Source organism: Propithecus coquereli, unplaced genomic scaffold, assembly GCF_000956105.1.
Source record: "Propithecus coquereli isolate 6110/MARCELLA unplaced genomic scaffold, Pcoq_1.0 Scaffold192, whole genome shotgun sequence".
Lineage (NCBI taxonomy): Eukaryota > Metazoa > Chordata > Mammalia > Primates > Indriidae > Propithecus > Propithecus coquereli.
Window position 1 is genome coordinate 1733944 of NW_012144079.1, and position 24098 is coordinate 1758041.

Here is a 24098-nt window from a genome sequence, read left to right on the forward strand (position 1 = left end):
CCTCTGTTCTGACTGCCCATCAGACCAGGCTTCCCCAGTCCCAATGTGTTGGCCATCACCCATTCAGGTGTCCCTCTCCTGGGCAGTACTTCACTGTGGGGTCACCACATCCCATTCTGATGGTCAGAGCCCTCCCCTGGCTCTGGATACCTGCTGAAAACTCTCTGCCCCTCCCCCCATGACCATGTAGCAGATGGCGGGGGTCAGTCTAACCTCGGTTCTGTAAGTCTGAAACAGCATGGGATGTCACAGGACATAGTCCTAGAAAACTAAGTTTTAGTTAGAAAAAGAAAGATAGGATTATAGGGGTGAGGGAGAACACTTGTGTTACTACAGGGGCCTCACTATAGTCAGGAAGTTTTCCAGTCAGGGTATCCCCTCAACAGCTCCACTATTTCCACAGAGAGCAGGCAACCCATTAACTGAGGATAAGGGGAGTCCCATAAGACCTGGGCTGGCATGTAGTAGGATGCCATTTCCTGAGTCCTAGTGTCATAACAAAAAGGCAGGAACTCCAGGGTTTGCACCACATTCACACTACTCACCACGCCTCATCAGACTCAGGAAAGCAAGAAGACATAAAGATGATGTGACAAGGCAACCTCCAGAAAACACACACACACATACTCCATCACCTTACCTTCAAAAGAGAGAGATTCACAGGTTTTGGCACCAAATGTCAGGTCCAGCCTCTTGGTGGACTCTTGGTGAACTGTTGTCCTGGTTCTTTGGCTCCTTGGTTGGAAAATTCACAAGCAGGGCTGGTGTGATGGAGTGACCACAGACAGGAAGTAATTCCACAGAAATAGCTTTTATTGCAGAAAAGAAGGGAGCTATACAAAGTGGAGAAAGACGTTAAGGACTCCCAGTTGAGTCCCTTTTATTGGCTTGATCTGGAGAGGGCTTACAGGGGTGTGGGATGTTACCAGGTGATTGATATACATGATTGTCGGGTTTTCTGCATTTTCATGTAGTCCCTTCTCCTAATTGGTGCTCCCCACTTCTCTACCCCTAGGAACTGTCCTCCTGTCCTGTATCTGCCACCTGAAGATTTGGTCCCTGCCTAACAAAGTCTTTAGCCCACTTTTTAATGGGGTTAACTGTTTTTTTGTTGTTGTTGTTGAGTTGTTTGAGTTCCTTATAAATGTTGCATATTAGTCCCCTGTTGGATGCACAGTTTGCAAATATTTTTTCACATTCTGTAGGTTGTCTGTTCGTTCTGTTGATTATTTCTTTTGTTGTGCAGAAACTTTGTAGCTTAATTAAGTCTCATTTGTTTATTGCTTAAATCTCATTTGTTTGTTGCCTGTGCTTTTGAGGTCTTAGTCATGAATTCTTTGCCTGGACCAATGTCCAGAAGAGTATTCCCTAGGTTTTCTTTTAGTATTTTTATAGTCTCAGGTCTTACATTCATGTCTTTAATCCATCTTGAGTTGAATTTTTATATAGTGAGAGATAGGGGTCCAGTTTCATTCGTCTGCATATGGCAATCCAATTTTCCCAGCACCTCTTATTGAAAAGGGAATCCTTTTCCCAGTTTATGTTCTTGTTGATTTTGTCAAAGATCAATTGGCTCTAATTATATAGTTTTATTTCTGAGTTCTCTATTCTATTTCATTGATCAATATGTCTATTTTTATAAGAGTACCATGCTGTTTTGGTTACTATAACCTTGTATTTTAATTTGGAGTCAGGCAATGTGATGCCTCCAGCTTTGTTCTTTTTGCTCAAGATTATTTTGGGAGATATTATAGCCAAAGAAATCCTAAGCAAAAAAAAAAAAAAAATCTGGAGGCATCACATTACCTGACTTCAAATTATACTACAAAGCTATAGTAATCAAAAAACATGGTAGTGGTATAAAAATAGACACATAGATCAACAGAACTGAATAGAGAAACCAGAAATAAAACCATACACCTACAACCAACTGATATTTGACAAAGCAGACAAAAACATACAGTGGGGAAAGGATGCCCTATTCAATAAACAGTGCTGGGAAAATTGGAGAGCTACATGCAGAAGAGTGAAACCAGATCCCTGGGTCTCACCATACACAAATATTAATTCAAGCTGGATTAAACATTTAAATGTAAGACCTGACTCCATAATAATTCTAGAAGAAAACTCAGGAAAAACTCTTCCAGCCATTGGCCTAGGCAAAGAATTTATGACTAAGACCCTAAAAGCAAATACAACAAAAACAAAAATAAATAAACAGCACTTCATTAAGCTAAAAAGTTACTGCACAGCAAAAGAAATAACCAACAAAGTAAATAGACAACTTACAGAATGGGAGAAAATATTCACAAACTGTATATCCAACAAAGGACTAATATCCAGAATCTATAAGGAACATAACATGTCAGCAAGACAAAAACAAATAACCCAATTAAAAAGTGGGCAAGAGGCATGAACAGCCATTTTTCAAAAGAAAATATAAAATTGGCCAACAAACATATGAAAAAAATGCTTAACATTCCTAATCATCAGGAAAATGCAAATTAAAACCACAATGTGATACCACATTACCCTGTCAGAATGGCCATTATAAAAAAATAAAAATGTTGATATGATGTAGTAAAAAGGAAATGCTTATACACTGTTCATGGGAATGTAAATTAGCACAACTTCTATGGAAAACAGTATAGAGATTCCTCAAAAAACTAAAGATAGATCTACCATTCAATATAGCAATCCCTCTAATGGCTATCTATCCTAAGGAAAAGAAGTCATTATATCAAAAAGCCACATGCAATTGTATGCTTATCATAGCACAATTCACAATTGCAAAGATATGGAATTAACCTATGTGCCCATCAACTGATGAGTGGATAAAGAAATTGTGATATAAACATGTTTCATTTGTCTTTCTGTTGACATCTCCTCATCTGGTGTAGCAGTCACTTCTTCCAATTTTTTGAAATTGCTTCTGTAGGGGAGATTTTTTTTTTCCTAAAGATGTATGTTGTTGGTTGTGTAGGACACTTTGGCTTTGATTTCGGGTGCTTGCAGTAGTGTGATCTTTGTATGCTTTCTTCAGCAGTACACAGGGTCAGTGGTATCTATGATTTCCTTGGTGACTTAGGGTATGGTAATTACTTGATGCTGTGGTGAAGTTTTACTGGGGATATAGATACCAAATGAACCAGTCTTCAGCCCCTGGTGGTGGGAGAAGTGGGCTGAATGTTCCTGTTTATAGGCTACAGAACAGCTTATGCCAACACCGCTGTTAGTGGGCTCCTTCTTGGGCCTCCAGGTGTGTTTCTCAGAAGCTGATATTGGAAGCAGTGGGCTGGGTGTATGGGTGGGTTCTCAGGCTCCTGGGCAGCCGGTGTGATGTGGATGATGGCAGTGCAGTGGTGGAGCAGTCCACTGAGACAAAAAGGGTCCATGTTGGTGTTGCTCGTACTTAGAGTGGCAGGTTAGTGTCCAGTCCCATAGCTGTCCATAGCAGCACAGTGGATATGGTCCTAGGTGTGCTTAGGAGAGCTTGGTCTTTCCTGCCCCTCCCTGGCCAGGTGGCAGCTGCAGCTGCATCACCTCAAACTCAGCCTGAGGGCAGGGTGCAGTCCAACATTAAACTCTCAAAATGGTACTTTGGGCTGCAACCAGTGAGGGCAAGGCCCCTTCCAGACAAGCTAGGTGGGTAATAAGTTGTTGGGAGTATGATCCACTTGTGTCTTTGTCTTATAGCATCCCATTGCAGGTTAGTGGATATTGTCCTAGGTATGCCTAGGAAAGCCTGGTTTCCTCTGCCTTCTTCTTGGTGGTGAATAATCAACCCTTATTTATTTATCCTTTAGTTCTTTGGACTTAATCACTTGTAGACAAATGAAAAGATATTTATTACACAATTTTTATTCAGAGGTTATCTGATTACTCCTTTTCTGCATTTCTATAGGAATTATCATTTAATTTAGCACTTAATTATATACTATTTTGTCATTGTTTACCCCAATTTATTATGTTTATCTTATTTCTTCCTTAAATGATATATATATATATATTTTTTTTTGTGTGTGTGTGTATATGGATATAATGGTTAATTTCATGTGTCAGGTTGACTGGACCATAGCTGCCTAAACATTCGGGAAAATGTTTTTCTGAGTGTATCTGTGAGGGTTTTCTGGATGAGATTAACATTTGAACCAGTAAAATGAGTAAAGCAGATAGCCCTTCCTAATGTGGTTGGGCCTCATCCAATCAATTGAAGACCTGAATGGAACAAAAAGGCTGAGTAAGAGGGAACTTCTCCTGCCTGACTACTTAGAGCTAGAATATCAGTCTATTCTTGCCTTTGTATTTGAGCTGAAACATTCCTCTTCCTAGTTCTTGTGCCTGCTGATGTTCAGACTGGAACTTACACTATTGACTTTCCTGGTTCTCAGACCTTTGGACTCAAACTGAAACAATACCATTGGCTCTCTTGGGTCTCCAGCTTACCAAGTGCAGATCTTGGGACATAGAGTCCATAATTGCATGAGTCAGTTTCGGAGAGATAGGGAGAGAGAAAGAAAGAGAAAGAGAGATTCATCCTCTTGGTTGGTTCTGTTTCTCTGTAGAAGACTGACTAATACAATAGGCCATGTCTTTGATACTTGATTCATATTACCCATAGCACATAGTACACCATGATTATGTTAGGAACTTAAAATAGACTTTCAGAAACAGAGTGTTCCTTGATCAAATGATTCACAAAACTTAAAGTCAGTTACTCTGAGGTAAAAATTGACTACACATTTGCTAAATCCTTAAATGCATGCACTATTGCATTTGTCGGTTTTGACATAGGTGGAAATAAAGGCAGTGAGAAATTCAGTATTGATCTTGATTAGGTGGTGTCAAACAAGCTGAATTGCTATATTTGAATGATGAATTGTAATTACAGCACATAATATAGCATGACTTTTATAATAAAATATATATTTAAATGATGGGTTAAATTCATTTATTGTAGTCAAAAGCCCACGTGTATCTTCTGAGAATTCATGATATTGTAAGTGGCGGAAGAGAGCTTTTAATTATCATTGCTGGCTGTAATGTTTGTAAACCAGTTAAGGCATGTCATCTTTCCTGTAGCAGTTAGTGTTTTTGATCCAAGTCAGGGCATGCATTTGGAATTGTTTTTCAAATTGTGGTGATGAATATCTTGTCTGATTTCTCCTGTGACTTTTGACATAGATGTGTAGGAAGACTGATCAAGATAAAAGTTTTAATGTGTTTATTCCATAACAGAGTGAAACTATAACTGATCCTTGCTAAATTGAACTTCACAGCCTTGGCCTCGCTGGGATCGTGGAGTAACTGAATTAATGGATTAAAATAAAAAAAAAAACGCACCAAACCATAAACCGGAGACAAGTGAGCAGAGACCTGCATTTGTCATGTGTGGACGTCATTCTGGTGACCTCCAAGCAAGATGGCATGAGTATTCTCACATGAAAGACGATTGCAAACTCTTACATTTATTGAGACCAAACACTTACAGTCTTTGTTATGTGAACATTAACGCAATTTATAAAAATATGAAATGTTTCTTTCTCCTGAGATGTTTCAACTGATAAATCAGAGGAAGCAGAAACATCAAATTGCCAAATGCATAAGAAAATTCTCCTTTGAAATATCTGGTATTCTGGATTTGCCACTGATCTAATTTTTATGCAAATTCCCGAAAGTAATTTTTTCCCTGATACTTTGCTGGATTCCCCATAGAAATATTGAAAAATATAACACATGCTAATGTGGCCCATATGATATAGAGCATGATAGAGTTAGACTCCTGAGATGCAACTTTGGGTCAAAAGTTGATGCTATTTCAGGGCAGGAAGCACAGCATCCCTGCTGTCTAGGAGATATTTTTTCAGCTCTACTCTCATTAGGTAGCTTTTCTTCCTCTTCAAACATGAGGAAAATAAAACCCTCTTCATCACCTCAACATGGAGTGGACACAAAGTGAATATTCCCCAAGGGACAGAAAGGCTCAGAACAGAGACAAATGGCAGCTGGCATTTTGCAGATATATTGGAGAGCAATGAAGACAACAGTTTTAGCAGCATAGCTATTAGGAGTGGATATTAAATGGAACCTTGAGCAAGCCCATGAGCAGATAGTGAGAATAATGACTCTGCTAGAAGGAAGTGACCTCTGGTACATGCCTGTAAAACCACGAACAGTGTGTGGCTTTCAACGGAAGGGATGCAGAAATTGGATAAAGGTGGAGACGAGAAATCAGATCTGGATTGAACTAGAATGGTGATGATTCTCTTAATTATCCTTGACTAAGGATTCTCACTAAAGACTTATTGAGGAAGATGTTGGAAATTAATATGAGAATTTCTCTGTATGCCATCTATTATTTGTATTCAGTATATAATTACTGTTAGTGAACTATATAGTAAAATACATATAAACTTTTTATTTTACAGTGCAGATCCAGCTCATCTATCCAGTTTATCCTTTTATAGTCACAAAGTTCTTGAGTTAAAGAGTGTTGTTTTAGGTTACTGGACTAGGAAGACACTACCTGAAAATAGCATCGGGGGCCAGAGGAGAAAATCTGGAAATCAGTCCTTTGTCTTGAATGCTGCCTTTGCCAGTCTCGTTTCAGTGTGAGGGTACTAGACATATACCTTGTGTTTAGAGATCACAAAGGTCTTCATAAGAGGGTTGGTGGGGGGCAAGTGAATGTGATGAAAAAGAACGCTATTAGAACTTTATTCAAACCACTGTGCTCCATCACTTACTAAGTGTGGCTAGTCCTTGTTTGTGAGAGCACGCTGGAAGAGAATTCAGATATTTACTGTTCCCAACTAAGACACATAAATTCAAAGAAGATACCTCACCTGCCCAACTCCAAAAACGAAAACAAATCAAGTAACAAATTTTTTTTATCCCTTTTTATGGACCCAACACTGAGCTAAATGTAAGGTATATAAAATAGGGACTAACTCTTTTCCTGAGCTCAAATAATTATTCTAAATTATACGAAAACACAAAAGAAAGAATTGTCACAGTCTAAAACGTTTCATATCAGCTAGAGAGGCAATAAGAGACAAATAGAAAAAAATTAATAGGATCTGGAGCAAAGAGGTTTCATAAATGAAATATAACTTGTGATGTTCCTCAAAGGAGAAGGATGGGGAGAGGGGAATGGATAGGCAGATGGGAGAGGCAAGTGCACAGCACTGACAAACCTATTCCCAGGTGTGTGCATCATCCTTGAGCTTCAGCCTAGCTTTTGCTTGCACCAAGGTGCCTATATTTCTATAATGTATTTGTTGATGTCATGAGACCCACTTATAGAATAATTTGTGATGGCTTTCTTAAAACTCAGTTTCTGATATTAATTTGCCACCAAATTTAATTCCATTCAATCTTGACTCTTGCTTATTTGTCCTCCCTGAGGGTAAAGAGTGAGAGAGAGAGAGAGAGAGAGAGAGAGAGAGAGAGAGAGAGAGAGAAAGATGGTTTTCAGTCTCAAGATTTCCACATGTAAGTTTCTGAGCCAGCTTTTCTCAGGAGGAGTTATTCCTTCTGTCTGTTTTTCAATTAAGTATCTCCAAATCTTTGTGAAATAAGATGCTAATTGTGGTGAAGATGCTGGTGCTCACCAAGATCTGTATTCTCTTCTTTTTCCTGAGCCTCTGGGTGCATCACAATTTCTGGGCTCCCTTGTAGGTAGGTGTAGCCATGTGAGAGTTCTGGGCAATGGCAGGTGAGCAGGATTGACAGGATCCTTTCAAGACTGACACATAGAGAACCTCCCATGTGCATTTCTCTGTCCCCTGGCTGATTAGAGAGGACTTTCAGAGACCAAAGGAGAATGTAGCCCCTGGTGGGAAGGACCCTGGCTCCCTGAATTATGGGTACAAGACAGAACCTTCCCTTCGTCCTAGTGCACTCATTTTGGACTGTGGCGTGATGCAAACTACAAATAACCCTGATTATTTATATTAATGGGCTCGCCAGTTGGTTACTCATTGATATATTTAGCATCTATTTTTTGAACATTTTTCACGTTCAATACCATATTATATTGATTTCTTAAAGCAATATCAGTATCAATTTAAAGCACGTGACTGAATTTCTTACAATGTTTTTAGCAAATGTTTAAATAACTTTTTATTTAGAAATAACTTCAAGACAAGAAAAGTTATCATTTTTCAAGACAAAAAAAGTCTTTTTTTTTTGTCTGCACAAAGAACACCTGCATGCTCTTCACCCAGGTTCATCTACATGGCATTCCATTTGCTTCATCTCTTGTTCTTTCTTCACATACATACTTATTTTTCGTATTTTTTCTGAATGTGATCACTGCCTAAAAATAAGCACACATTCCTACACAAACACAGTGCCATTATAAAACTAAAAAAATAGATGCCTCATCTCTATTCAGTCCACTGTCTGTATTCCAGTCTATGAGTTGACCCCAAACTGTCCTTCATGCCATTTTTTTCCCTCACTAGTATAGTGCAGTATCCAGTCTAAGAGCATGTCCTGATTTTAATTATTGTGTCTCTTTTGTCCCCCTTAATCTTTGTCTTTGCCTTTAACTTTTACCTTTTATGACATTGATATTTTTAAAGAATCCAGTCTTACCTTTTTAATAGAATGTTTTTCATGTTAAGTTTGTCTCATATTTCCTCAGCATTATAGTCAGGTTATGCATTCTTTTTGGGAACCTTTTTATTGAAATACAATAAGCAAAACATTTTGAACTAAAACTTTGAATAGCACGTCGAACAAGGGTTAGAGATTGAGGTTCCATGTTGTTGTTTAGTTGCTGGGTTACACGGTAGATGCAGTTTCTAAAAACAACAAAAACAATGTATTTTCTCACACTAAGCCAAAAATACTGTTCTTTTAGAGAGAGGAAATTGTTTTTAAAATTAGGAATTTGGTGGTTCATTGAAGGTGACTCACAGCTTCCCTTTTAGCATTTTAGAATCTGCTGCTACTTAGCACTTTCAGAAAGACACAGATTTTCTTTTGTTTGGAGAAATGTATATAATAACCTGGCACTCTCACCATGGTGTCTAAGTAGGTGTATTAACCTACCATGGATGTATGCATTTGAGAACATGATACACATCTTCTAAAATGCAATCCATGTAATCCATGACTCAAAGCATGGTTTTCCTGTGATCCATGATTCAAAACATGGCTTTCTAAGGGTGGCATTTTTGTGACATGGCATCTGAACAGGGGAAATATTTTGGGGCAGTGTAATGGTTAATTTTATTCATCAGCTTGGCTGGGCTATAGTACCCAGTTGTATAAGTAGATGCTATTTTGTAGATATGGTTAACATCTACAATCAATTGACTTAAGTAAAGGATATTAACTTTGATAATGTGGGTGGGCCACATCCAATCAGGCAAAGGCCTTAAGAGCAAAAAACTAAGGTTTCCCAAAGAAGAAGAAATTCTGCTTCGAGACTGCAGCGTCACCTCCTGCCTGAATTTCCAGCCTGCTTGCCTGCTGTACAGGAAGAGTTGCCATCCCTCATAATTGCATGAGCCAATTCCTTAGAACAAATCTCTGCACACACATGTTTATATACACATGTATGTGTGCATGTATATATGTGTGTGTATATACGCATACACATATATATACACATATATCTGATTGCTTCAATCCTGACAGATACAATGGTACAGACAGGCAGTCATTTTTGTATTCCTCAAGTCATGCCTAAAAGTGGTAATTACTAGCACAATGTTTTAAATATGAGAAGTGTTCAAATAATATATGTTAAATGGATCAATGAGTAACTAACTGGAGATTAACCTAATATAAAAGTTAGTATTAAGGTTTTAAAGTAAAAAAAATGAAATTTTAGCCTTATGATCATATTTCACCATAATCCTTAAATGCTCTGAATATAAATAGAACAGTTATGCCTTTTTAGTCCTAAGAGAGAAATTCTGCAAGTTTTTTTCCCCAGATAAACTTGAAGTAATATTGCTAACTAAGACTCTAATAGTTTCCTATTTATCAACAAGTAATGATACAGGTTTGCTCTTCATTTTTGTATTGAGTAAATGTATTTCACATATAAATTTTTTTGCTGCCCTCTGGTGGACATAGTTGCATAAATATAAAATATATAAATACACATCAAGTTCCATATATTAAGCAGTCTCCTATTTAGGTATGTTCCCAAAGTTCCTTTTTAAGTTTGGAAATCAGAATGCATTTTTCTCATAAGAAGAGAGATTAGCATCTCAGATTTGCTTATAAATTCCTGTTATGATGCATGAAGTACTTAAAATACGGCACCCAAAGTAGTAGAGCCTAACAGGAAGTAGTGACAATGATTCTGTGGAAAAATGCATTGCAAGCGATCACTTGGGAATCATCAGCCCTCTCCCCTGCTGTGGCCTTGATGGCTGAGGAAGGCTAAGTGGACTTCCCTGGACCCCATCCCTGGGGATGCCCCTGTAGGCTGGGACAGTGGGAGGAAGCCCGAGGCTGGTGAAAGACAGAGTTGATGGCTTTCCAGGAATGGGGCTGGCAGGGTGGGGGCGGTAGTGGAAGGAACCAAGGCAGAGCACAGCCAGGAGGAGCAGGATAAGCAGCTGAGTTTGGGAGAAGTAGGAATTCTGGAAATAAGATGCAAAATGCATAATGGAAGGACAAGAATGACACCAAAACAAGGAGGGTGATATGAAGAATACTGGTAAGGGCTGTCCTGCACCCACTCACAAGTGCCAATGATTAAAGTTTCAATAATTTTGTGAGCCAGTTGTTAAACACGGACATTATTAAAGGTCGAATCATAAAACATAGAGTAAAATAAATTGTCTTAAAACTAAGATAATGTACACTCAAAACTCATCACTTCTTAACTATTTTACTAATATTTGGTAAAATCACCTATTGAGATGGTTTGCATATTTTGTATTTGTACGGTGGAAATATTCTACGATGGTTTGCTGCTGGGCATCTCTCCCCAACTCTGCATTCTGAGATAGCAGTATCTCATGTTGTTCATGGTCGGAATACTTTTGCCAAGAAAATTAGAAAAGGCTACAAATCAAGGCTTTCCTCTATTCCCAAGAGCTGATTGTTAAATATTTGCCAGCATTCCACTCAGTAAGGAGGTCTCTTTGGGAACAAAAGCATTCCTTTTTAAAAAAAATATTCTACCACTTATGCTGGTGTGGACTAAACCTTTTTCCTTACTCAGAAATTCTTTTCCAGAGGGCCTGGAAAGGGTCACACCTATGAGCCATTTATCTTGCTAACCAGGTCATTTTGATCTTGTATACCGTGACTTGCTTTCACAACCTGACTCTGACATAGCCTCACATGAAGGATAATAGATCTCTGTATCTTAACTTAAAAACTTTCCTTTCTGTTGATTTCAAATTTTCAGACAAAGATTACCCCTTTCAACCAACTGCCGATAAAGAATCCCTGAACCCTCCTATGGTTTGTAAGCCGCTGCTTCCAGATATTTCACCTTTTTGGACCAAACAAATGTATTACTATAACCTCCATGTATTGATTTATGTCTTTGCCTGTAACTCCAGCTTCCCTAAAATATACAAAACAGAATTGCAATCCGACTGCTTTGGTCGCACTTTCTCAGGACCTCTTGAGATTGTTTCTCTGGGATGCGGTCACTTATATTGGCTCAGAATCAACTCTTTAAATATTTTGCACAATTTGGTTTTTGTGTAAACATTGTATTGGTGTTCTAGTTCATTTATTCATTAAATCAAAAAATATTTTTTGATTCTTTACTTGTTAGGAGATGATTTTCTATCGGTCTCTTGTGTTTCTGCACATCTTACAAGAGAGGTATTGACTTCCCTTTGTCCCAGATTATCTGTTCCATGATATTAAGACAGCAAATGGTCTTGGAAGATAGAAATTATTTCTTCCTCTGGAGCAAAGGGCAGATATGCTTGCTGCCCATTATAGAATTTTCAGATTTCCTAAACTCAGGGTTCCTCTCCTATATCACAACTCACTGTGTATATCGGTGTCCTCTGGTCCTCTTTTTGTCATCCTGTAGACTTGGGGCTCAAAAAACTGGTACAAAAATGCCAAAATTCTGGCTACTGCTATTGATGTGATTCATAAACTGCTCTTCTCTGACCCAGAGTCTCTTGTGTTATACCAGCATCAGCGAAACTGTGGTAGGCAAACTTATTGGCTTGCAAGTGGGGCCAAATCTCAGACCCATTCCAGTTCTTATTACGCGTCAGGCATTGGACTAGGCACTGGGACACAAAGATTATCAAGGCAGAAAGATCCTGCCCCTGAGGAGCTCAAAATATCTTGTAGGATTATAAAAAAAAATAGTTAAAAAGAAACAATGACTATTTAAAACTTTTATATATTGGAATAAAAATTAAGAAAGAATTGAACAGTGGTGTGATAGAGTGATGGGGCTGACTGGTGGGAAATCTGCCTAAGTTGCTGGGGAAGTTTCTCTGGCAGGTGTTGAGTCAGGAGAAGGAGTTTAGGGAGGAGGTTGACGAAGGGGAGTAAGTCACAGGAAGGAGCACAGTGGTGCCATGGAGTGCATTTGTGATTGATTAATGAAGTGGAATTATTTTAATCGGAGGGGATATTTTTTCTTCTAGTTCTCTCTTTTCATTACTAAGGTTGGAAAGGGGGAGGGTGTTTTCAGATAATGATAGAAATGGCAGAAATAGAAAAGATTCCTGCCCTCTTCCTGCATTGGAATCACATGAGATTCCAAATACTGTGTAAAGATTTGTGATTTGAGGAAATCTCTGGAAATAATACTTGGGGGCTGGATAAGAGTGGTATTCAAATGGAGGGTGGAAGGGAGGAAAGAGGAGAGAAAAGTGGCTGTCATGAGGGGAATGGAATGACTATATTTTACCTGCCCTGAGCAGGTAAATTCCTGGGTGGGAGCTTATGAATCAGGGATGGATTGTGTGGAGTTTTAAAATTTTCTCTCAACCATTATTCTGAAAAATTGGGTAGCAAAATCCATGAAGTATGGTTATACCAACCACTGAGAGTTAGAGTGAAGTGAAACTCTCTCAAGGATGGAGAGAAAGGGTTTTGAGACTCAGTCCTGGTTCTTAATTGATTGCTCTGTGATCTCTCTACTGCCCTTATAAGATGTGTAGCTTTTTTATGAGAGGTTGCTTTAACAGCTTTGCTGAAGATCTGAGACACAATAGCAAAGGCAGAACAGCAGAATATAAAAATTCCCCTCTTACGTCTTCCCAATGTGCTGTTTGAATACTTCTGTGGGTTCATAGAAGTATGGGTTAGAATTTGCACTTGAGGTGATTTAAAAATAATATTCTTACAATCAATGATTTTTACTACATAAATGGATATTATATAATGTATGCTCTAGATGGAATCTGTCGATTGGTTATAATTGCTTGTTTCTTTTAGCACTAGACATTAGACAACCTAAAGGTATGCACAAGGCTTCTGCCCCTGGATAATAAATACAGTGCTGGCTTCTGGGTTTACTGGTTTCCACAGTAAATTGCCAAGAAAATAAGTCTAGAAAATATTCGACTTGTTTTATGATGAAATTTTGTTAAAATGAATATATGGCTGTAATAATGTACCCTTACATTTTACCAAGCACTTGACATACATTATCATAGTCCTGTAAGAATCCCAAAAGTAGTAGTTGTTCTCTTTTTTACAGATGAGGAAGCAGGCTCAGAGTAGTGGAGTGAGTTGCTTCAGGTCACATAATTAGTAACTAGCTGAGTCAGCCCCTTGAACATCTGTGTGATGCTCCCTGATCAAAGGCCCTAAGGAATTTTGGCAGTTTTCCCTTTTGTTGCTTCTCTTTTAGTTTATGGGACTATCCTTGCTCTACCCAGTGATTCTTCTTGCCACTGCCTGTTCTTGCTGGTCCAAACTTTCTCTACTACCAGCCCCAATCCTTGTGGAAAAGCAGGGTCATTTCTTGTTTGAGTGAAGTGGTGGTAGTTTTACGTATCCTAAACTTCTGGAAAATGTATCCATGAGAGAACATCCTTTTGATGGAGATTAGGCCATCCCAAACGCTGATACCAACATAATGTAATTTAAAAGCCTATTTGTGAGAAAGACAAAGCACATGTATTCATATTTACAAAAGAAAATCAGAGCTAAATGTATATAGTTGTTCAAAAAAACTCAAAGATATTACTTATAAAACAATAACCCCCAGGAACATTCAAAACCATTTCAAATTGCTAAGAAACCAAGAATAAGATTATGCTTAGGGCTGAAAATATGAAGTATGAAAAAAAAATTTTGATGTAATCAAATGGTAAAATTAGGCAGGAGGGATTTTTAAAGATAAGAAAATAACAGAATAAAAAGCAAAAGAAACCATGAAATTTCCAAGTTCGGTTGCTAACTAGAAAAAAGATGAGCCTAGGAGGAATTAGAGGGTTTCCTTAAAAGAATAAAAATATATCTCTTCTTCCTGACTGTTGAGGACACCTGGAGCGGTGGCTCCCTGACATGCAGTGATCCCACCTTCTCTGGGTCGGTCCTGTGCATCTTGAGAATTAGGCCACTTGGGGATACGGGGTGTGCCTCGCTGTGGGTCTCTGTCCCTCCTGGCCGGGGCTGACTGATTTAGAGGTATATGAAGTCCTAATTGGGGCCAATGAGATATTCTGTTATGGGAATTTTTTTAAAAAGCACAGAAAACATACATTTATTATGAAAAATAACACCTATGCAGAGAAGGGCATGAAACTATAGATGTAGAGTTATCAATCAAGTGAGCCCTAATGTTACTGGCGCAGGCCCTTGGGCTCTCTCTATGCAATAGAAATCAGCCAGAGGCTGAAGGAGAGTCACAGGCAAGGCCTTATTAGGGCTTCCTGAAAAATCCTCACGCTGGCTCCTGGAGGGGTGTTTGCAGAGAGTTTTAAAGAGGCTTACGCTTAGATGACTTGTAATCATGTAGAGGTGATTTTCTTGCACCTGCCTGTTTTATCACATGCTTCTTCATGCATTGTATGTCTCACTAGCATGTTAAATCTCTACCCCTGGGGGGTGATATTTAGCACTAAAATGAGATTATAATGAGGGAAAAGTCAAGGTAAGGTCACTGTGGGGGTTCTTTTTGCCTAGAGGTAGTTAGATCTGGATAGGTTTGGTTTCTCTGCGGCCAGTTTCCTTATCAGCTAGTGTCAGCATCTTGCTTCAGTGGTCTTAGAAAAACATGACTTAAGGGACAGATGGTTTGGCCTTCTTCTTATAAGGATATGCGCTGAATTCCAGTGGCTAGGGGGTCATTATTATTTATTTTTATTTTTTTGCTCTTCTGCAGTTAATTAGGCTGGGTCATGCTGTCCCATGTCACCTCCCTTGTTCAGAAGTGAGGCCCGGGTCCTGTGCCTATACTGTCTCACTAATGTAATTACCACCCAGATCAAGAAATAGAGCAATTGGATGGGTTAACTAACTTAATTGTGGTAATCATTTTGTAATATATATGTATATCAAAGCAAAAAAAAAAAAAGGAAGAAAGAAATAGAGTATTGCCAGCATCTGGAAGTCTCTTCTTGAACACAGCTCTTCTGTAAAGTTGATTTTTAATGATAAATCATTTACATGTTTTTCTTTTAGTTTTAGCATCTAATTTTATATAAACTATGTACATACTATATTATATATAACTATATATAGTTATATAGTTATATATATGGTTATATATAGTTGTATATATACTATATGTAATATAGTATGTATATAGTTTATATCCTTATAGTATGTGCAATTTATAATAAACTATGGTATGTATGTGATATATATGTGTGCGCATATATATATAATCCTAGCCAATATTCTAAGGAATATATTGGTGAGATTTGTGAACTCAAGATTGGGTAGCCTTACTAATCTTTATATGTTTAGTACCTAGCACAGTCCCTGACACTTCACCTACTTTTTTGTAATAGCATACAATAAATCTGTGTTGAGCAAATAAATTATAAACTTGTTAAACAGAGATCATTATTTCGCTTATCTTTTGGGGATTGTTTTGATGATGTGGTGGATTAATATACATTGAGATGTAAACCCTTGCTCACTTTCTTTAGGGATTTCCTGATGGTTTCTTCCATAAGAACAGTCAGGCATTCTGCCTTCCTTGCCTTGGGTAGGGAGAACACAGACAAATCGGATTATAAAACAGTTAAATTCTTGGCTAATCTAGTCTATTTCTTGAATTTAGCAGTAAATAATGGGTTTGGAAGATGAGATAAAGGGTTGTTTTCCTATTCTTGATTCTCTGAACCTGGGAAGGAAGAAAGTGAGAAAGTAGACAAGAAGTTAGGCATGAGGGCGTCACTGAGAATGGGAGGCTGACGCTTCACGTGTTTCATTCCTCGACTGCAATCTTAAAGGATGACAACAACCTCAGGTAGGTTTGAGGCTCTGATAATTGAGGGGAACTATGCTGTCATGTGCTGGACCTGGTTTGTCCTGACTGTGAGAGCCAATTGGTAAATTTTTAGGAGTTTTGTGAGCTTGTTGGTATCACATTGGTAACTTGAACTCAGCCGTGATGAGAGTTTTACTCTGTGGAAATGTACAAATGCTACAAACCAGTCCCCACATCCCCCCCTAGAGAGCTGTTGTTCAATACTTATCAGCATCCCAGTGGACCTGAGCTTACCTTCCCAGGTAGGTAGATGGACTGCTGAGGACCTACCGCATTTATGTACTTCACATCCAGTGTAAAATCTGCTGCATGACGCATCCAGGAAAACGGGCCTCTGGCAGCCTCTCATGGTTCCTGCCTGTCTCTTTGTGCTCTGGGGAGGAGCAGAACAACTTTCCGTGCATCCAAGAGCAGGACAGGGTGGTAAAGTATTTCAGACAACACTAATAATTGACCTGAAGCCCCAGAGTGGTATGGAGAGCAGATCAATGTTTTTTGAGCTCTTTGAAATGAGCATGGCACTGTGTCTTAGTCTGTTTTGCATTGTTATAAAGAAATATCCAAAGTTGGATAATTTATAAAGAAAAGAGGTTTATTTGGCTCAGTTCTGCAGGCTGTACAAGAAGCATGGTGCCAGCATCTGTTTCAGGTGAGGGCCTCGGGATGCCTCCACTCATGGCAGAAGGCAAAGGGGAGCTGGTGTGTCACATGATGAGAGAGGGAGCAAAAGAAATGCCAGGCTCTTTTAAACAACCAGCTCTCAAGCAAATTAATAGAGCAAGAGCTCACTCCTTTATGCAGAGAGGGCACCAAGCCATTCATAAGACATCTGCCCCCATAACCCAAACACTCCCACTGGACCCCGCCTTCAACATTGGATACCAAATTTCAACATGAGATTTGGAGGAGACAAACATCCAAACCATATCACAGTGATTGAATGGGATCGAATTTGAAGGGTTCTGAGGTTAAGGCTAAGTGACAATGTGTCAGCAAACTGCATGGATCAGTGACCTTGGACCAGATAAGCAACCTGCATCTCAAAGCACAGTGGTGTCCAGAGAGGACAACCCCACATTTCCAGCCCACTCTCTTCACCCCAATATCTTGGCACAACTCTATAAGCCCCTGGAATTTAAACTTGATCCCAGGGAAGAGAAGGAGGAGAAGGGTTAGGAATAGGGTAAAGCGAGTCACCAACCTTGGGTGCAAAATTTAATGGGGTCCCAAAAAGCTCAGTAATCAAGATAAATAATATATTAATGCCATATTTGAAATCAAAGTTAATGCAAAAGTGCATGATGAACAAAATACCAAATTTTAAAATATCAAAATTTTAAGTAATGACAGTATCGGTATCACTGAGTTTTTCTTTTGCCTCAGGCTCTGATGTGACTACAAGGGACACTGTTACTGATCCTGCTTCACTCCCCTCACACTGATCCAGGGCAGGGAGTGAAACTGGGAGAGGGGGGTTGGGTTGCTTGCAATCTAGTTTCTGAATGGGAATTTGAAATAGATAATGAGTTGAATTTCAGAAAAATAAAGCTCCATTTCTTTCACATGTGACTTGTAGGCCCAGATTTGCACTCCCTGCACATACATTCTGCACAAGCTATTCTTGCATCTATAATGAAATGCTTTATAAATGTCGTCTTATATCTTCATGTGGGATTAAATGTTTGGCTACTTGTCGGCAATAGCTGAAGTCAGAGAGGGTCATCTCCTTATGGGAATCATGTTGCCATTTTCTTAGTTGGTTTCAAATCTGTGGGTATATCTGTGGGTATATATACACATTTCTCTCTTTATTCAGAACTTTATTACAATCTGCCAACTTTTCTGGTACTGAAGTTAGAGTCATTGGTCTATATTTCTCAGGATCCCTCCAGCAATTTGTCAGAAATGACAGACAAATGTTTTGACCACCAATTTCATAAATTCACCCTTCACTTATTTGCTAATGTCTTGGATAATGTCAGCTTCCATTTCATTTCCTAGCCTCTGCCACTTCTAATAACAGTAAAACAAAAATAGCTAACATTTTATCAGCCTAACTATGTGCCAGGAACTTGGGAAATTGCATTATATGCATTATCTCGTTTACTATGACAGCTCCATAAGAGATGGACGATTAAAATGTCCATGTACAGATGAAGAAACTGTGCCTGGAGATGGTCACAGGACTGGCAAATGGCCGCCTCAAGCCCGTGTCTGCCTGGCTCCCAAGCTTGTTTGGCACTCACTGCGCGAAACCACCAAATCTAGTGCCCTTATGCCTCCAGATGGAGTCTGCCGATACCCTTCCCCCAACTTGCAAAAGTGTTTTCCCTTTTCTTGGAGCTAGAATACTGCGTAGCATTTCTAGTTTGTAGAGGCTGTATTATCTCTACTTATTCCTATGGAGATAATGACTGATGAAGTATTAAAACTATGTTTCTTTATGAAAAATAACTCCAAAAAGAACATCAACAGAGATAGTGCTGGTGATGGAATTGAACAGAAAACCAGAAAGTACATGAAAAAAAAGTCATGACTCTTAGGCACAAAATGGTAGGTTTGCAAAACCAATGACAGACTGTGTTGATATTTGTGAATTGGATCAGGACTCTTTCATTTGCAAGTGACAGAAAACCCTCTCAAGTGAGATCGTGGGAGCTGGGCTGGTGGCTCTATGAGGGTGGACCAGGATCTGGATCTGGAGATCCAGGAAGCACTGGAGATGCAGGGATGTGAGGGACATCTGAGCAAAGACCAGAACAGTCTAAAAGTCACGGCTACAGGACAAGCGTGAGACTGCAGAAAGAAAAGACATGTGTGCTATAATGGGTACCAATCCATTCAGGCTACTATAGCAAAATACCATAAATGGGAAGGCTTATAAACAACAAATATTTATTTCTCACAGTTCTGCAGGCTAGAAAGTCCAAGATCAAGGCATCAGCAGATTCTGTGTCTGGTGAGAGCCACCTTCTTTTATTGACAGTGTCTTCTCACACTGCTTTCACATGACAGAAGGAGTGAGTGGTCTTTCTTCAGCCTCTTTTACAGCAGCACTAATCCCAATCAATGAGGGCTTCAACCCCATGATCTACCTAATCTTAAATGCTCCATATCCTGACACCATCTCATTGGAAGTGAGGATTTCAACATACGAATTTTTGGTGACATAAATATTTAGACCATAGGAATGGGAAATATATATTTGGTCTTTGTCCCCATCCCTGGCACATAGCTTCTAAAACCCTTGGCACTTCTGGTGTGGTTATAGTGTCCTTAATATGCTAATGAGATGATGACTGGTAGCTGAGGGCCCCTAGATAGCCTCAGGGTGGGGTCTGGTCGCCAGAAGGACCACAACATGATTAGAGGGGTGGAACTTTCCGTTCTACTACCTGAACTCTGGGGAGGGAAGAGGGGCTGGAGGTTGAGTTCAGTTACCAGTGGCCAATGATTTAATCAATCATGCCTACATAATGAAACCTCTATATAAGACCCGAAAGAATGGTATTAGGAAACTTCCTGGCTGGTGAACACATTGAGTAGCTGGGAGGTGGTGTGCCTGGAGAAGGCATGGAAATTCTGCACTCCCTTTCCCTCTATACCTTGCCCTATCCACCTCTTCCATTGGCTGTTCCCTTATAATAAACTGGTAATAGCAAACTGGCTCATTTTGCTGAGTTCTGTGAGCCATTCAAGCAAATTGTCAAACCTGAGAGGGGGTTTTGGGGACCCCCAATTTATAGCTAATTGGTCAGAAGTAGGGGAGGTCCAGGACTTGCAACTGGTATCTGAAGTGGGGGCAGTCCTGAGGGACTAAGCCTTTAATGTGTGGGATGTGATGCTAATTCCAGGTAGATAGCAGTAGATTTGAATTGAATTATAGGACACCCAGTTGGTGTTGGAGACTTGGAGAAGTGGGGTTGGAAAAGATACCATGTACTTGGTGTCAAGAAGAGGGGAAAAAAAAAAGACAACAAAACTCTATACATTTTGTTTCAGAAGTTGCTATAGTTTGGATGTGGTTTGCCACTGACAAAACTCATGTTGAAATTTGAGCCCCGATGTGGCAGTAGTGGCAGGTGGGACTTAGCAGGAGGGAGGTTGGGTCATGGGGGCTGAATCCTTATGAATAGATTAGTGCCTTCCTGCTGGCTGAGTTCTTGCTCTCCAGGGAGTGGATTGTCATTTTTTTTTTTTTTTTACTATTTTTATTATTTTATTACTATATATATAGATATTTCACTATTTACTTGCTACCTTGAATGAATAACCTAACTACTCTGTGCCACAATTTTTTCATCTGTAAAATAATTATAATACCTCACAGCATTGTCGTAAGGATTAAATGACAAAATGTATTTAAGTTTTTGGGACAGTGCTTGGCAGATAGTACATGCTGGATAAATGGTAGCTATTATTATTTAAAGTGTGTAAGGAAGACCTGGAATCAATAGAGAGTGAGATCCATCACAGAAAATTCATCAAAGTATATAATGCAAGTGAGAGAGGGTCAGAGCCTCAACTGGAGACATAGATCAAGATAAGAATTTCAAGAATGAATGACTTAAAAATAAGTCTCTCATGGATTTAGTGCAGGGAAGTTATATGATCAGATCTCTGTTGTAGAAAGTGTTGGTGCCACTGTTCATGTCTCTTCTCTTCTTCCTGGGCCTACTACCAAACCACAGTTCCAAGATCCTTTGCACTTAGAGGCCATACGCCTGGCTTCTGGCCAAGGAATTGTATTAGTCAGGGCTTTCCAGAAAAATAAGACCAATAGGATGGATAGATTGATAGATACATAAATGGCAACACAGATAGATACAGATTTATCAAAAAGAATTGGTTCCCACAATTATAGAGGCTGGTGAGTGGGCTGGCAGTCTAGAGACCCAGGAGAGTTGATGATGCACATGAAATTGAAGGCAGTTTGCTAGAGAATTCCCTCTTGCTCCAGAAGGCTAGTGTTTTGGATCTATTTAGGCCTTCAACTGAATGAATGAGGCTCACCTACATTATGTAGGGCATTCTGCTTCACTTGGAGTTCACTGATTTAAATGTTAATGTCATTCAAAAACATTCTCCAAGTTGATGCATAAAATTAACCATCATGGGGGGTTGTTGGGCAGAATTTGTGTGTGCCCTTACAGGTTGGGTGTCCAACCCTCTGGTGCACAATCCTCCAACTTTCTTTCTTTACTCCATGGCAAGTGGAAGGCAGAGGATCTAGAATAGGACTGTAAGCTCTGGGGGGATGATGAGAAGCTACTAGAGGGAAGGAAGTTGGGTCCCTGAAAGATTAGGTGGAATAGAGCCTTATCCCACCTCCGTCTCTCATTGAACTGTGACATGTGTGAGAAATAAGCAGATGTTGTGTTAAGTATCGGGATTTAGGGGGTTGTTTATCGGAGCAGTTAGTGTATCCTGACTGATGAATCATTCTGGCAGCAGTAAGGAGAATGTGTTGAAGCAGGTAAAGGGGAGAGTCAGGGAGGCTTGTTAGAAATTTTTGGTACACGTCTAGGCAAGAGATATTGTTGATGTGGACTAGGTTGTTGCCCTAGGTATGCAGCAGATGTCTAAATTAATCATGCTGTGATTAGTAATAAACATTTAGGGCTTTACCAAATGTATCTCAGTGCAAACTCCAAATTTCTATTTTTTTCCAAGAAAAAATACAAATCAATTGATTATCTGGATTCATTCCGCAATAAAGGAGAACTTATGGAATATGATGCTATTTCTGGTTTCTTAGTTCGTGTCTGATTTAAAAAAAAAAAGGATCTTAGGCAAAGTGGAAGTGATAATGCTTAATTAAAAGGTATATCCCAGAGCAGTTAGAGTGAAGGAAAGGAGAAATGAGACAGGGAAGGTTAAGAAGCAAATTCAAGGTGATGTACCAAGTAGGCCACTGCTACATGGCTCTAAAGAAAAAGTGTGCCTCAGAACAGCCCATCAGATAGAGGATTGTAGAGGAAATTTATCTGCCAGCTCACTCATATGTCCTGTCTCCTTTTGGTTAAAGGTCATCCCAGAGAGAATTTACAACACTGTTCTACTGCTTTAGATGTGGTACGAGGAGCCAGAGACTCCGGGCAGCAGCATAGCCTGGAATTAGTCCCTGTGCTGTGGCTGCAATTACTATAGAGCAAGGGGCCAATGGCTCACGAGACAGGGGAGGCTGAAGAATCAGAGGAGACACCCAAAATGGGTTGATAAATCTGGTTTGGAACTCATTAGTCGTAGCTCAGATAAGATTGTTGGCATAGCTATCTTCAAGGTAAGGGGTTGTTCTAAACCTCATGTTGCCAATGTGGTATGATAATGTTATTGCTATTCATATGGAAATTAAACAACGACAAGAAAAGTTTTACGTTAGATGTCAGGAATATGGGGTGGCCTTCCCTATGACATCTTAGCTTTAGGTTTTTCCTTTGACTGAATGCACCGAGATGTAGCTTCCCTTGTTTTCCGTGACAGAGAGCATATTTCTCCCCTATTCTGCCTGTTTTCTGTGTGAAAATCTGCATTATCTCACCGAATTCTTACAACTGGTATGGAACCCATTTTACAGATTTGTAAAACAAATTTTAAAAAGATACAACAAATTTCCCAAGGTCACACAGGACATTATATACACCATTTTTCCTTATTCTTGGTTTTATCAAAAGACCCAAAGGCCAAGAACAAAATACTGGGTCTTAAGCACTCCCACATTTTGAAAAAGGTACTAAACTAGCCATGTGGTACTAGAAAGATCAGGATTAGACAATCACTTACTTAGGTTTCAAAACAGGTTGAAGTTGAAGAAGCTGAGAGTCAGGAATTCTTTGGACAGTGTCATTGGCGTGACGTTCTTTCTCTTTCTTTCTTTGAAATTGGAGAAGGGTGTTGAGGAATATTTGGGTCTTTTGGAGCTTGAAAGATACAGGGACTTATATTTGGCTCATGTCCGAGGAGGCTATAGGTGAGAGGCTGTGGCTGGAGGTGCCTCTGCCGTGCTGCTCGGGGAGCAAGGGCACTTACATGAGGAGGAGAACCAAGCTGGTGTCCCCCGCGAAAGCTCTGTGAACGCAGGGAAGATAGCCGGCCTGCATCCAATCCTGGAGTGTGGCTGAGTGGTGCAGGGACTTAAGAGGGGAATGGGTAACCAGAGAAGCCCAGGAGCTGGCAGGCAGGAGCAGCAGTGGCCTGCCGGAGGAAGGGCAGTTGGCGCATTCCAGTGAGAGGGTCTCTGAGGGCCTCCCCCAAAACCCTTTAGGGAAGCATCAGCCTTTGGGGACCAGAGGGCAATGATATTAGACCACAACTGTACCACCATGTAAGAGCTGCGCAATTACCTGCCAAATACTCTTCCTTGGGCCTGATCTAGCAAGAAAGGAGGTGAGCAAGGAAGAGAGAGGAAGCCAGCTTCATCCTACTTGCCTATTGCAAGCTTCCAACCCTAAAGCTGGGAGAAAGGAGAAGTTTTTACTTGAAGTGAAGATTTCAATGATGTAATTAGTCTGGATTGGATGGAACTGGACTTTTTTTTTTATTTCAACATATTATGGGGGTACAGATGTTTAGGTTACATACGTTGCCCTTGCCCCCCCTCCCCCCCTAAGTCCGAGGTTCAAATATGTCCATCCTTTGGGTGGTGCGCATTGCACTCTTTGTGTATGCAAATACCTGTCCCCTC